This window comes from Jaculus jaculus, chromosome 1, assembly GCF_020740685.1.
Source record: "Jaculus jaculus isolate mJacJac1 chromosome 1, mJacJac1.mat.Y.cur, whole genome shotgun sequence".
Taxonomy (NCBI): Eukaryota; Metazoa; Chordata; class Mammalia; order Rodentia; family Dipodidae; genus Jaculus; species Jaculus jaculus.
The window spans coordinates 309070075-309083035 of record NC_059102.1 but is presented as its reverse complement, the minus strand read 5'-3'; the positions used below and the strand labels follow the sequence as shown (position 1 = coordinate 309083035).

General features: G+C 37.8%; 1 protein-coding gene across 1 annotated transcript in view; it reads left to right on the top strand.

The window, feature by feature from the left end:
* The window catches only part of Pou2f1 (POU class 2 homeobox 1), a 160362-nt gene that overhangs the window by 37057 nt on the left and 110344 nt on the right, over positions 1-12961 (top strand). The gene's annotated exons all lie outside the window — the stretch shown is intronic.

The following is a 12961-nucleotide window of genomic DNA, read 5'->3' as shown; positions in this document are numbered from 1 at the left end:
CCTATACATTCATGCTCGCTATTGCTCTCTCTCTCTGTCTCTCTTTCTGCCTCTTCCTCTCTCAAATAAATAAAATAAAAAACCTTAACATTAAAAAAATGATATGTTATGGTTCATGTTCTATTAGTAGGTGTGATATGTGTGTGTGTCTGTATAATTCATAACAACGTATAAGATTATTCATTTGCCATTAGGCAGATTATGATGGATCAGTGTTTTTGCCTAAAGAAATAGAATCAGGTAACAAAAATCACCTTGAATCTTTAAAAAAATTTTTATTTTTACTTACTCATTTATGAGAAAGAGAGAGAGTGTGTGTCACCTTGAGTCTTTTAATAAACATGCCTGAACTCTAATCTAGGGGATGCTGGTTTGCAGTAAATTTAGGCTTTTGTTTGTCTTTTTTAAAAAGTGATTTCATGACAACTTCTGTAAGTATAGACAATAAACTGATAATTCCCTCCAAAGTCTACCCTCCCTTGAATCCTTCCTCTTCTCCCTCTCCCCAAACCCCTCCCCCTCCTCCTCCATCTCCATTTTTTTTTTTGTTTTTGTTTTTGTTTATCAAGGAAGTCTCGCCTAGTCCCAGCTGACCTGGAATTCACCATGTTAGTCTGAGGGTGGCCTTGAACTTATATAGTGTGAGTGAGCAGTGAGAGAGGGAGGGAGGAGGAGAAGAAGGAAAGGGGTGATGGCAAGAATATCATTTGACAGTGAGCACTCTAGGGCCTCTTGGCTCTGCAAACGAACTCCAGCCGCATGCATCACTTTGTGCATCTGCTTTTATGTGGAAACTTAGGAATTGAAGCCAGGCCAGCATGTTAAACCACTGAACCATTTTTTTTTTTTTTCAGCTCAGCTTTTGTTTTCTTGTAGAGCTTTTTAAATGATTTTAGTGCATTTTGATTTTTAAGAACTGTAGAAACCAAACAAGTCTACAAATAGGTAAATGCAAGAAAGTGTTACAAACACCATGAAAGATAACTGTGTATTTCTAAGTATTCCCTCATTCAAAATTTTGTGTTTCTTGATTTTAGTGGCCCATAATTTACCTTGGTATGAAAATATTGGATGGAAACAAATCTAGAAATAATTTATAAATTTTTAAAAAATTGTTTTATTTATTTGCAAGGAGAGGGAGAGAGAATGAAGAATGGGCACACCAGTGCCTCCAGCTGCGGCAAACTCCAGATACATGTGCCACTTTGTGCATCTGGCTATATGTGGGCTGCTAGGCTCTACAGGCAAGCACCTTAACAACAGAGCCATCTCTGCAGCCTCTTTGTAAATTTTAAATTGCGTGTTAAGTTATGTGGTAAATTCTTGTACTGTCTTGCTGCATCTTACCCAGTCCCTGAATCATCCCTTTGTGTAGCTTATATATGCTGTATACACTGCTCACATGTTAGTCACTAAGCTCGTTTGGTTATCAGATCTGTCATGGTCTTCAGTGCTTGTGTTAATGTAATCCTAACCTTACATAGTAATCAGCCAGGTGCACAAGAGTAGTGATGCTGGCAATGAGATATGCCCACACTGCTTCTAAGTAGGAAGTTATCAGGCTGGAGAGATGGTTCAGTGGTTAAAGGCACATGCTTACAAAGCCTGATGGCCTGTCTTCAATTCTCCAGTACCCATATAAAGTCATATGCACAAAGTGGTACATGTATCTGGAATTCATTTGCAACAGCACAAGGCCCTGGTGCACCCATACAAAAATAAAATGCGTGAATAAATATATTTAAAATAAAGTTATCTACATCTGGAACAGCAGCAGAATCAGATAAAAGAGACAAGCTGGCAGATGAGGAGGGGGTTGAGTAAGATGTCAGGTCCTAAAAACATTGTGTTTCTAAAATGTATTCAACTTTACGCAAGCATCCTCCCTTCCCTTCCTCTGTCTTTCTACCTCTTGCTTAGTTTGGGTTTTCTCTACTTGGAAACAGATAAAGTCCTAACCAATGTTAAGAGAATAAATAGTAGGAATAACAAATTTTTAGCCGAATAATTGCTGAGAATATTCATCAAAACAACTCGAGTTACAAGTTGAGAATAACTGTGGTTGTGACTTTCTGAATGCCATATATCTGATGAGTGTCATTTGAGATTAGAATTCTGATTTCATACTTCTACCATATAGTTTCACTCATTTTAACAGAACAACAATTAATAATGGTCTTTGTATGATCTGCCCATGGGTAAAGGAATTTGTGTATATGTGGTGGGGAGTACAGGAAAAATTTGGATATTGCTATATAATGATTTTCTTACTCTGGAGAGTCTGAGTGGATACTTACTGATATATTAGGGTCTAGTTGCACTGGTAATAGCTACACAAATCTCCAAGGCACTCGTTGTTTTAGCTGCTTTAGGAAGAAAGATACTTACAAAGCTGTAAAGTCTTATCTGAATGTGCCAGTCCCTTTTCACTGTCAGGAAGGGCTTGTGAAAAATGGCTCCCTAGGACCTTTAATTTTGTTTCTAAATTTATAACAGCCTCTTCTTGATGCTCTATTGCTCAGGGTACTTTTGGTGATAAGATTGTTATTAAGTTGGGTAGGTGAGCTATAGACTATGTCCTGCAGGGAATCATTTATTGTTTTGTACAAGAATAGGTAGTGCTGAAGAACCTTGGTCTCATTTTGGGCATCAAATGGTCTCTCACTTTAAAATCTGACATTGGCACTACTTTTCTTTGATTTAAACTGAAAAAACCAGCAAATGCTCATATGACCATGAGAAAGATAACTTAAAAACAACTTGTTTTAAGGCATTGGCACTGTTTTTGCTCTATGAAAAATAAAAGGAAGATGACTATAGTAATTTATATATATCTGTGTCCAAATGACTAGGTATTTTGTCTTAATGTCAGTTACTATAATTCTTTCTTTTAGAAAAATGTCTTACATTTGGACATTAATTTTCTGTTGAAGATATTGGAATGACACAAGACTTACACTACACAGTAGCTTCAAATTTAAAGAAATATGGTGTGAGGGGAAATAAAAGCATTTATTCAAACGTTAAAGCCAAAAAAAAAAAAACTGTGGAAAAAGGGAAACAAATTGCAATTGATTGGTTTATAGAAGCCACTAAAGGAACTAATGGTCATTTATTGAACACTGATGATGTGTTAGGCTCTGTGCTGGGTTATTTAATATTCAAGTGTCTTAGGGTGCACATCATGTTTTATTAAAGTCCATTTTATAGAAGAGCCGTGAGATTTAGGTGAAATAACTGGTGAGTGGCATGTGTGATTTCAATGTAAGTTTATTCCAGTACCACAACTTTTACCCTTTACATTATATAGTTCCAGCTGAACGACTTACGCTGTCACCTCTACTTGACTTGTGATTGCTGATAAGTTTTAAAAAAAAAAAAAAGCCTCATCTGTTCTTTTTCATCACCATCATTTTGGGGGAGTGACTTGAGACAAAATCAACCATTTCTTTCTCATGTTTATTTCTTCCTCATGAATGTGCCACACCAATTTGGGGGGAAGTTGATGATGACTAATTAAGGAAATCACTCCTCTTTCCTTCATAGCATTATTCTTATTATTTTTTAAAGTACCCTGAGACTATGCAGTAAACTCCAGGACAGCCTGGGCAAGACCCTACTTCAAAGAAAGAAACAACAACAACAAAAAAGTATTTGGAGTTTTTTCTTTCTTACTATCCAGTACATATTTGGTGATATTTAATAGTCAGGTATGTATTATTCATGTATAGTTTCATATATGTAAAGTAGGATAGGACCTCTGTTTAGATAGGTAATATAGCAATTGAACAAATTTCCTTATATTTTTATTTGAGAGAGATAGAAACAGAGTATGGGCATGCCATTGTCTCTTGCTGCTGCAAACAAACTCCAGATGCATTTGGGCATCTGGCTTTACGTAGGTACTGGGGAATTGAATATAGGCCATCAGGTTTTATAAAGAAGCACATTTAATGGCTGAGCCATCTCTCCAGTCCCTTCCTTATTTTTTTTAATTGACAAATTTCAAAGTATGATAGTAATTTAAGTAAGAAACTTTTTAATATAAGCCTACTAATAACAAGACATAGAATTATTCTAGAAGGATACTATTTCTCTTAATTAGGGTTCAGTGTAAGTGTTCCCTATAATCAAATCTATTGTAAGTACTCTGTAAAAACTAGTTTTAGCTTGTGGAACATGAAAAAATACATGTATCATGCCAGGTTTTCCCCAAAGACTATAGTTGTCCAACCCTGTCTGCTGCTATGATGCTGATTCCTAACTCAGGGTGCACATCAGAGCCACCTGCGGAACTTGAAGTCAGAATTTCTGCCAGGCTCTGTTAGGCTCTGTTCTAGCACTGAGGAAACGTTGTCAAGACAGTATGAAACCGTGTGTCTCCTATGTGTCCATTAGCCAGCATTAGTATAAATTATAGGAGGGAAAACCATGATACCACAGATGGGAGGACTGCAGTGTAGTTAGGATGGCTAGGAGAGACCTTTCCCTTCTGTGACGGCTTTTTCCTCTCTCCAAACTCTGAGCTGTGATAGAACATGCAGTGTAAGTATAAGCAGTGTTTCCTAAACACATTATGGTGTAACATTCATAAATATGTGTACATATATATGTGGCTTTTACTCTCAATATGATTGGTTTATTCATATTAACATGTTACTTTATTTTATGTTTTTATTATTTACTTGCAAGCAGATATATACATACTGGGATGGGGAGAGCAAGAGAGAGAGAATGAGCACGAGCATGCCAGCCTTTAGCCCCTGCAAACAAATTCCAGATGCATGTACTACTCTGTGTACATATACTACCACATCCAGCATTTACAGGGGTACTGGGGATTGAATTTAGCTCTTCATGCTTAAAAGGCAAGCACTTTACCTACTGAGATGTATTTTTCTGGCCCCTAGATTTTACAATTTCTTTGAATACTTGTTTCATATACAATAATATTGTCTAGTTTTTTTTCTTTTACTTTAGAAACTGTCACCTTTTGATTACCTGTATAATTTCCTAAACTCTATTGAGTAATTAGTGTCCTAATTATGCCCTGTATGTCCTAATATGTAATAAAGCAGTGCATTTTGGATCACTCACTAAATGTTAGATTAACATACGTATATTTTAATGCTTCCATTTATGGTCTTCCATTAGAATATTCTTAACTTAGTCAGACATGACCAATCTAAAACTGTCAGATTGCTGATGTTGTTAGACAGGGGCTATAAGGAATCATTGCCACTTATTTTAAAATTTAATTGGGTAGAATGGTTATCCTTCAGGTCTGTCCTTCTTCCCCTCTGTTTTCTACTATTGCACATAAGGAAAATATGTAAATTACTCTGCTTTGAAGATGAGTGTTAGATGCTTGAGTTTCTGGATATTACATATGTATTTGAGTATAAGACTCCGATGTGCAGAGAATAGCCCAGTGAGCATGAACGTTGTGGGTGAAGATGTGATGTTTTGCATGTTTGTAGTTGTTCTTTCTTTCTTTTTTTTTTTTTGTTTTTTTTTTTGTTTTTTTGAAGTAGGGTTTCACTCTAGCCTAGGCTGACCTGTAATTCACTCTGTAGTCTCAGGGTGGCCTAGAACTTATGATGATCCTTCTACCTTTGCCTCCAAGTGCTGGGATTAAATGTGTGCATCACCACACCCTGACCTAGTTCTGTTTTTTAAAAATGGGATGGGGACAGCTCCTGTCCTCAAAGGGAATAACTTCTGGGGACAGCTTATAACTTATACACCTGGCTGCTTGCTTTTATGTACACGCACACCATCTTGGCTGTGCAGACAGTTGTTTACTTTCCCTTGCTCTGGATAGAAGCAGTCACTTACGCTTAACGTGACCTGAGCTTAGGCACTAACAGTGATAGTAACCCGTGAGCCAGGCCCGGAATAAAAAAGTAGGATTTTGACAGGTGAATTATGAGTGTAGCCTGGGATAACATTTCAAAAACAAGCAACAGTCTGAAGTGAAGTCTGATACAGGCAGAAAAAGCTGGCCATGTTTGGAGCAGAATTGTTCCCTTTGACTAGAATATAGGATAGCACAAGTCAATAAGCTAAGGTCAGTTTGTGTAGTCTTAAATATCAGACTGAGGTGTTTGGACTTAATTCAGTAGACAGTGGGGAACCACTGCAGTTTTTTGAGTAATGTGAGCTGAGCTGTGCTTTTGGAGATGAGTCCGGTAGCATTGGCAGTAGTGAATGATTAAGACACTGAAAGTGTTTTCCACTGTTGGATCACTCTTTTGTTTTCTATAAAACTAAAATAAGGGGCTGCAGGGCTTAGTGGTTAAGGCATTTGCTTGGGAAGCCAAAGGACCCAGGTTCGATTCCCCAGGACCCATGTAAGCCAGATGCACAAGGGGCACATGCATCTGGAGTTGGTTTTCAGTGTCTATAGGCCCTGGCATGCCCATTCTCTCTTCTTTCTGTCTCTGCTTGCAAATAAACAAATAATTTTTTAAAAATTAAAGAAAGCTAAAATAAATGGAAGCTTAATTTAGCTATCACATAATAAGGTCTTTACATATATGTCTGTGTGTGTATGTGTTATATATGTGTTTTCATGCTCAACGAGTTTTTTAAAACTGAGTTAGTTATTCATTACCTGTTGCCTTTGAGTTTAAATTTTTGCATTCAAATAGTTCTTTAGTTAATTATAAGTCACAGATACATTAATCTTCTGAAAACATTGTTCTGAATGTCATGCTGCTGAAAAAGTCTTTAGGGGGGACACTGAAGAATTGCAGATTTTACAACTCAGCAGTATGAGCCCTTTCTCATTCGTCTCCCCTACCTCATACAGAGTGCTTGTTCTTAAGAGTACATGTGATTTCCTACTTTGTCTCATTTCTTCTAGCTCTTTTGAATTTCACAGGGTCCTAAGCTTCCAGAGGAGGTAGTATATTGAGAGAGATACCAATAACTTAAGTGACTAAGTTTTATGTGACACAGCTGGAATGCACTTGCTGTGTATAAGGTACTGTGATAAATAATGAGGATCTGGTAAGTGACATAAAAGAGGTTCCTACTGTTTGTAGCCTACAGTCCATAGATATAGTGGAAGAGAAATTGGAGTATTAGATGACCTGAAATTCAGGCCAGTGTGAACATAACAAATTTGATTACTAAAGACTACGATAAACCTAGAAGAATTAGACAAGGACCAGATTATATGAGTTGTGGGGGGTAGAGAGGCTGGGAATGCAACTCAGTTGGTAGAGTACTTGCCTAACATGATTGAATCCCTAGGTTCATTTCCCAGCACAGTGTAAGCACACAGCTGTAATTCCATTTCTAGAGAGAATAGTGTCAGGAGGATTTAGAAGTTCAAGGTCATCCTTACTTACCATAACAACTTGTAGGCCAGCATGGGACATGAGATCTTGTCTGACAAAACAAGAGTAAATCATACTGGATTTTGCATTTGATATAAAGCACATTGTGGGAAACAAGTGACAATGGAAGGATTTTGAATTGAAGTGACACAATCCAGTTTATCTTTTACAAATATAAATGATAGTACACAGAATCACACCACTTCTTTTTCTCTCCATGATTCCTACCTGAATAAATCTCATGAGTTTAATGTTCTCTGCTTTCATGGTTGTGACCCTGTAATCTATGCTTGACATAGCAGTGTCTTCCTCTATGTTAGAGCACAGCTCTTTTGTTCTCCAGATCTTTTAGGGGTTCCTGTTGAATTCAGAGTAAAGAGGCATGGCATCCTTCCACCTCAGAGCCTTTATACTGCCAGGGTTGTCTTTTCAGGAGACAGTCATGTGTTTTACTTCTGCACCTTCTTCAGTCTTCATTACAGCTTGTGAATGCATTGCTGGCCACTGCATTTAATTAATACTAACTCCACCTCTGCCCATCCTTCCCATATTTCTTCTTCACCCAAACATTTTTTGATCTAACATTATATTCTTAAGTTTCACTGCACAAGAATTCTATAGTTTTTGAGACAGGAGCATGTGGCCTTGAACTCCTAATGTTCTTGCTTCCCAAGTGCTGGGATTATAGTTATGCCACCATACCTGACTAAGTAGAACATTTTGTTGTTTTGTGCAGTACTGCAGTCTTAGTGTGAAGAGTCATCCTGTACATGTGTACAATGTAGTCTTAATGTTAAGAGTCCCGCACATGTGTACAATGTAGTCTTAACATGAAGGGTATTGGACATGTGCACTAATGTAGTCTTAGTATGAAGAGTCCTGCATATGTGTACAATGTAGTCTTAACATGAAGGGTACTGTATAATGCAGGCACTCAGTGAATCTCAGTTGAGTGACTAGTTTCTTGATGGAGTCTAGAGTATAGACTGAATGTAGATAGGCACTGGTGGCTGAGACAGGTTGTAAAAGGTGTGGAGAAACAATGGATTTAAGATATTTCAGAGGTAAAATCAATAGGATAATTCACAATGATAAAAATAACTCATTTTTTGCCTCATAAAGTTTAACAATAGTTTCATTTGCAGAGAGGAGGAAAGGGAGGGTGTGTGTGTGTGTGTGTGTGTGTGTGTGTGTGTGTGTGTGCGCGCGCGTGCATGATGCATGCAAGAGAGAATATGGGTGCCACCAGAGCCTTCTAACCATTGCAACTGCATGCAGCAGGCTGGAGATACATGCACCACTTTGTGCTTCTGGCTTCACATGGGTACTAGAGGAATCAAACCTGGGCCAGCAGCCTTTGTAAATAAGCACTTTAACTGCTGAGCCATCTCCCAAGCCCACAAGTTTAGTTTTTTCATTAATGTGCCATGAAACATTGTTAGCTAGTCATTTAAGTTGTTAAATAGTCATTGGTACAGTGTGCATCTACTTGGGGCTGCCAGTCACTGATGGCTGCAGAGACTACGTAGTGCAGGCTAATAAGAACTAGCTTAATAGGTTAATAATGTTCCATTATTTGTAAGAGTTTAACTACCATTCTAGCTAGTAAGAAAGAACTTAAATTACTATTTCAACTGTTTGAGCTATTTGTATTTTTAGCTGGGCGTGGTGGCGCACGTCTTTAATCCTACTGCTCAGGAGGCCCAGGTATAAAGATCACTGTGAATTCAAGGCCACCCTAAGACTACATAGTGAACAGGTCACCCTTGGCTAGATCAAGATCCTACCTCAAAAACCACCTTATTTTATTTTATTTTTTTCCAGTTTGTTTGGTTATTGCTGTATGAAGGACTAGGCCCCGGTGCTCAAGCATGCCTGGAAGTGCTCTACTAGCTCAGCTACCAGCCTCGGGCCTTATATACTTTCTTGTTTTGTTTGTTTGTTTGTGAACAGGGCCTTACACTGTAGCCTAGTCTGGTTTGAAATTCACTACACAGCCCAGACTAGCCTTAACTTGAAGCAGTCTTCTTGCCTCAGCTTCCTGAGCATTGGGATTATAGGTGTGAGCCACCATACCTGGCTTCCTTTTATACTTTTAAAAATGGAACTTGTGAGACACTGATAGTTGTTAAATGTATGTGATAGTTCATTTAAGTACCCTATGGCTTTGTTTCTCAACTAAGCACAATTTTGCCCTGTCTTCTCAAGGAACATTTGGCAGTGTCTGGAGATTGTCTGACATCTAATGATACTTATCCATTTCCCTTTTCCCAAGAGAAAGTTAACTGGTTTTTTAAAAAATGAAAGAAGTACTGCATTTAAGAACCCCTGCCTTAGATATTAAAAGTTGAGTTTCAGTCTAGGTCAGTTTAAGCCTAGAATTAATGATGATGCTATGGCCCCAGGCTTGTGCCTGAATATAACGTTTTATATATCTGTGTGGTTAGAATGATTGTACTATCTTGGAAATAATTATTCTATAACTGATCCACTTTCCTTATATATATGTACATAAATCCAAGTGAAAACTATATCTTCAGATAGTTCTCTTAGAAAGGGTTTGCATATACATAGCTCTGCCTAATATTATATTTGCCTTTGAGACAGCAAAGTCTTTAAGTCTACTTACTGGCACTAAATTATCTTCTCTGGATGGATTTGTGCTTTATGAATGCACAAGGAGAGTAATGTGATTGGACAGTAATTATTAACTATAAATTATAACTATAAAATAATTGGCTTTGAAGATAGTTTAAAAGCAATACTTTTGCAAAAAATTGTTGCTAAGTATTGGAAATAAGCACATGATATTCTCAATTTAATGGAAAGCATGTGTAAACAAACTAGGGTTATTTATCAGATGTCAGTAATTTAAGATTGGTTTTTTAGGATTAGGGAAATGAACACTCACTCATAATATATGGGAAATATCTTAGCACAATTTTTGGAGAAAATTGTGATAATATGTTTTAAAGTGTTTTAAAACACCCTCTTCATAAGTGGAAAGGATAGAAATAACCCAGTACTTATGAAGAGTATACTGGTCACAAGTCATTAGTTTATTAGTAGTACACTGTTCTAACTACTGAAAAACGAGAGATACGGATGGTTATATAAAAAGAGATAAAAAATATGTTAGAGGGGGAATGACATACTAAGAAAATAATATGTATGGCAAACTATACAAAACTACTTAAGTTATGCATTAAAGAAAGAGCGGGGAAAATAAACACTAAATCCAATAGGAATAAAACAATTTCCTGTTTGGGTTTATACTCGTTTGGTTATCTTGTAGTTAATCTTTAACCCCCTCCCCAGTAATACTAAATCTATTTTATAAACATGGAACACTCCCTTATTTTGCAACTATTCTATTGATACAAAGCTCACTTTTGTCATAGCTGTTTATTTATGTTTGTAAATATTTAAAATGGGCTAGACATTTCTAGGATCCTGTTATTGGCTATTTAAGTTTTTTTTTAATGTATGACTTCAAAGTGAAAGTCAGTTTGTCTTAAAAAAAATCTTAGCCTTCCTGGGTGTGGTGGCACATGCCTTTAATCCCAGCACTCGGGAGGTAGAGGGAGGAGGATTGTTGTGCGTTTGAGGCTATCCTGAGAATACAGAATGAATTCCAGGTCAGCCTGGACTAGAGTAAAACCCTACCTTGGGAAAAAAAAAAAATCTCAGCCTTGAGTGCACCCTTTTATCCTGTAGGTGGTGCTGGTGATTTTTTGGTGTTCTTTAGTACTATTTAGCTGGAAAAAAAAATTTCCCTAGGCTGGAAATCATTTAATTACTGGTTCTGCTTTTAGAATGTTTATCTTTCATGTAATTACTGGGAATCATTGCTTCTTACGATTATTTTTTTAAAAGGCTCTAGCATCGAAAACCTATACTAAATTCTCAACACACAATTATTTTGTATTTATCTGCTTTATTACTTGGTGCAATCTCTGGGAAACTGAATTTAACACTGAATTATACTTTCAAACTCTTTAAAATTCTAAAATTTTCACCAAAACTGGCAGTAGAACTATTTTTTTCCCAATGAATTCTCTTTGAAGCCCTTCCTTTTCACTTCTCTTTGTGTGTCTGACTCCCCCCTTTCCTCTCCCTTTCTTTCTCTCAGTCTGTCAAGTTCAAGAGCAGCTCAGATGCCATGAATTAAGTGAAGCACAAAAGGGGGAAAGGAGACCTTTTTGAAGAACAAAGGCCTCCCATTAGGCTGCCATGTTCTTTTTTGACCGAAAGTGCACCCTACATGGTTTCTATTGTTGCCTGCATGCCCTGCACGTAAGGTAAATACAGTAGATCCTCATTACCTCACGTCTGCCTCCTCTTCCTCTGTGCCACACACCACCAGTGAGGCTGTAGTCTTTGATGTCTTTAAGCATTCTTACACAGTTGCTTTATCTCCTTTTAAAAAACCACAGGGGTAGAAATGGAAGTAGAGAGCAACACAAACCAACTGAAACCCCACAAGAAGGGAAAATTAGTTGTTAGTGAGGCTGCGACCCAAGAATCCAGGGCAGGTGGAAGGAACCAATGACTTAAGCTACTATTATTCTACTCTGTGCTATTTAATAGCTTGTGTTCTTAAAGTAGTGACTTTGATTTACATCCACAATAGATTTGTTAGTTTCCCTGTCTTTGTTCATATGACAAAGCAGGCAAATGGAATTAATTTAATTACCGAGAGCAGTCTTGTCATAATGAGAACTTCTTGCTAATCTGCTTCTTCCCATTGGATGTTTGCTCTTTGGTGTCATGCCCATGGGGTTTTTTTTAGGGATTTTTCATTTATTTATTTATTTTTATTTGAGAGTGACAGAGTGAAAGAGGCAGAGAGGGAGAGAGAGAGAGAGAGAGAGAGAGAGAGAGAGAGAAAGAAAGAAAGAGAGAGAATGGGTGCACCAGGGCCTTCAGCCACTGCAAATGAACTCCAGACGCATGCGCCTTGTGCATCTGGCTAATGTGGGTCCTGGGGAATCGAGCCTCGAACCGGGGTCGTTAGCCTTCATGGGCTTAACCGCTAAGCCACCTCTCCAGCCCTCCATGATTTAACTGTAGGCTCGTTACCCTGTATTTTCACTGAACTGAGAATTGGGGGAGAGGGAGAGTCTTAAGTGAAAACTAAAATAGGCTGCCTTTGAATTCACTATGTAGCCCAGAATGACCTTGACTTCCTCATCCTCTGCCTCCCCTTCCCAAGTGCTGGGATTAGTCATGTACCTCCACTACTGGCCAGAAATTTTTGAGAGTTTATGTCTTACACACTTGAAATTTGCCTTCTTACTATAGAGTTGTTTTTGGTTTTTCGAGGTAGGGTCTCACTCTAGCCCAGGCTGACCAGGAGTTCACTATGGAGTCTCAGGGTGGCTTCGAACTCATGGCAATCCTCCTACCTCTGCTTCCCAATTGCTGGGATTAAAGGTGTGTGCCACCATTCCCAGCTAGAGTTGTTTTTATATTACCAAAAAATTCATTGTATTTGCAAAGGAGTATGTGGTTCTAGGTATTTGCTGCTAACTACAAAGCAAAGGACCTCTGGGTTAACAAGTATATTGAAACAGCCAGCGACATCCTTAGTTCACTGTAGAGACAGTCATTGC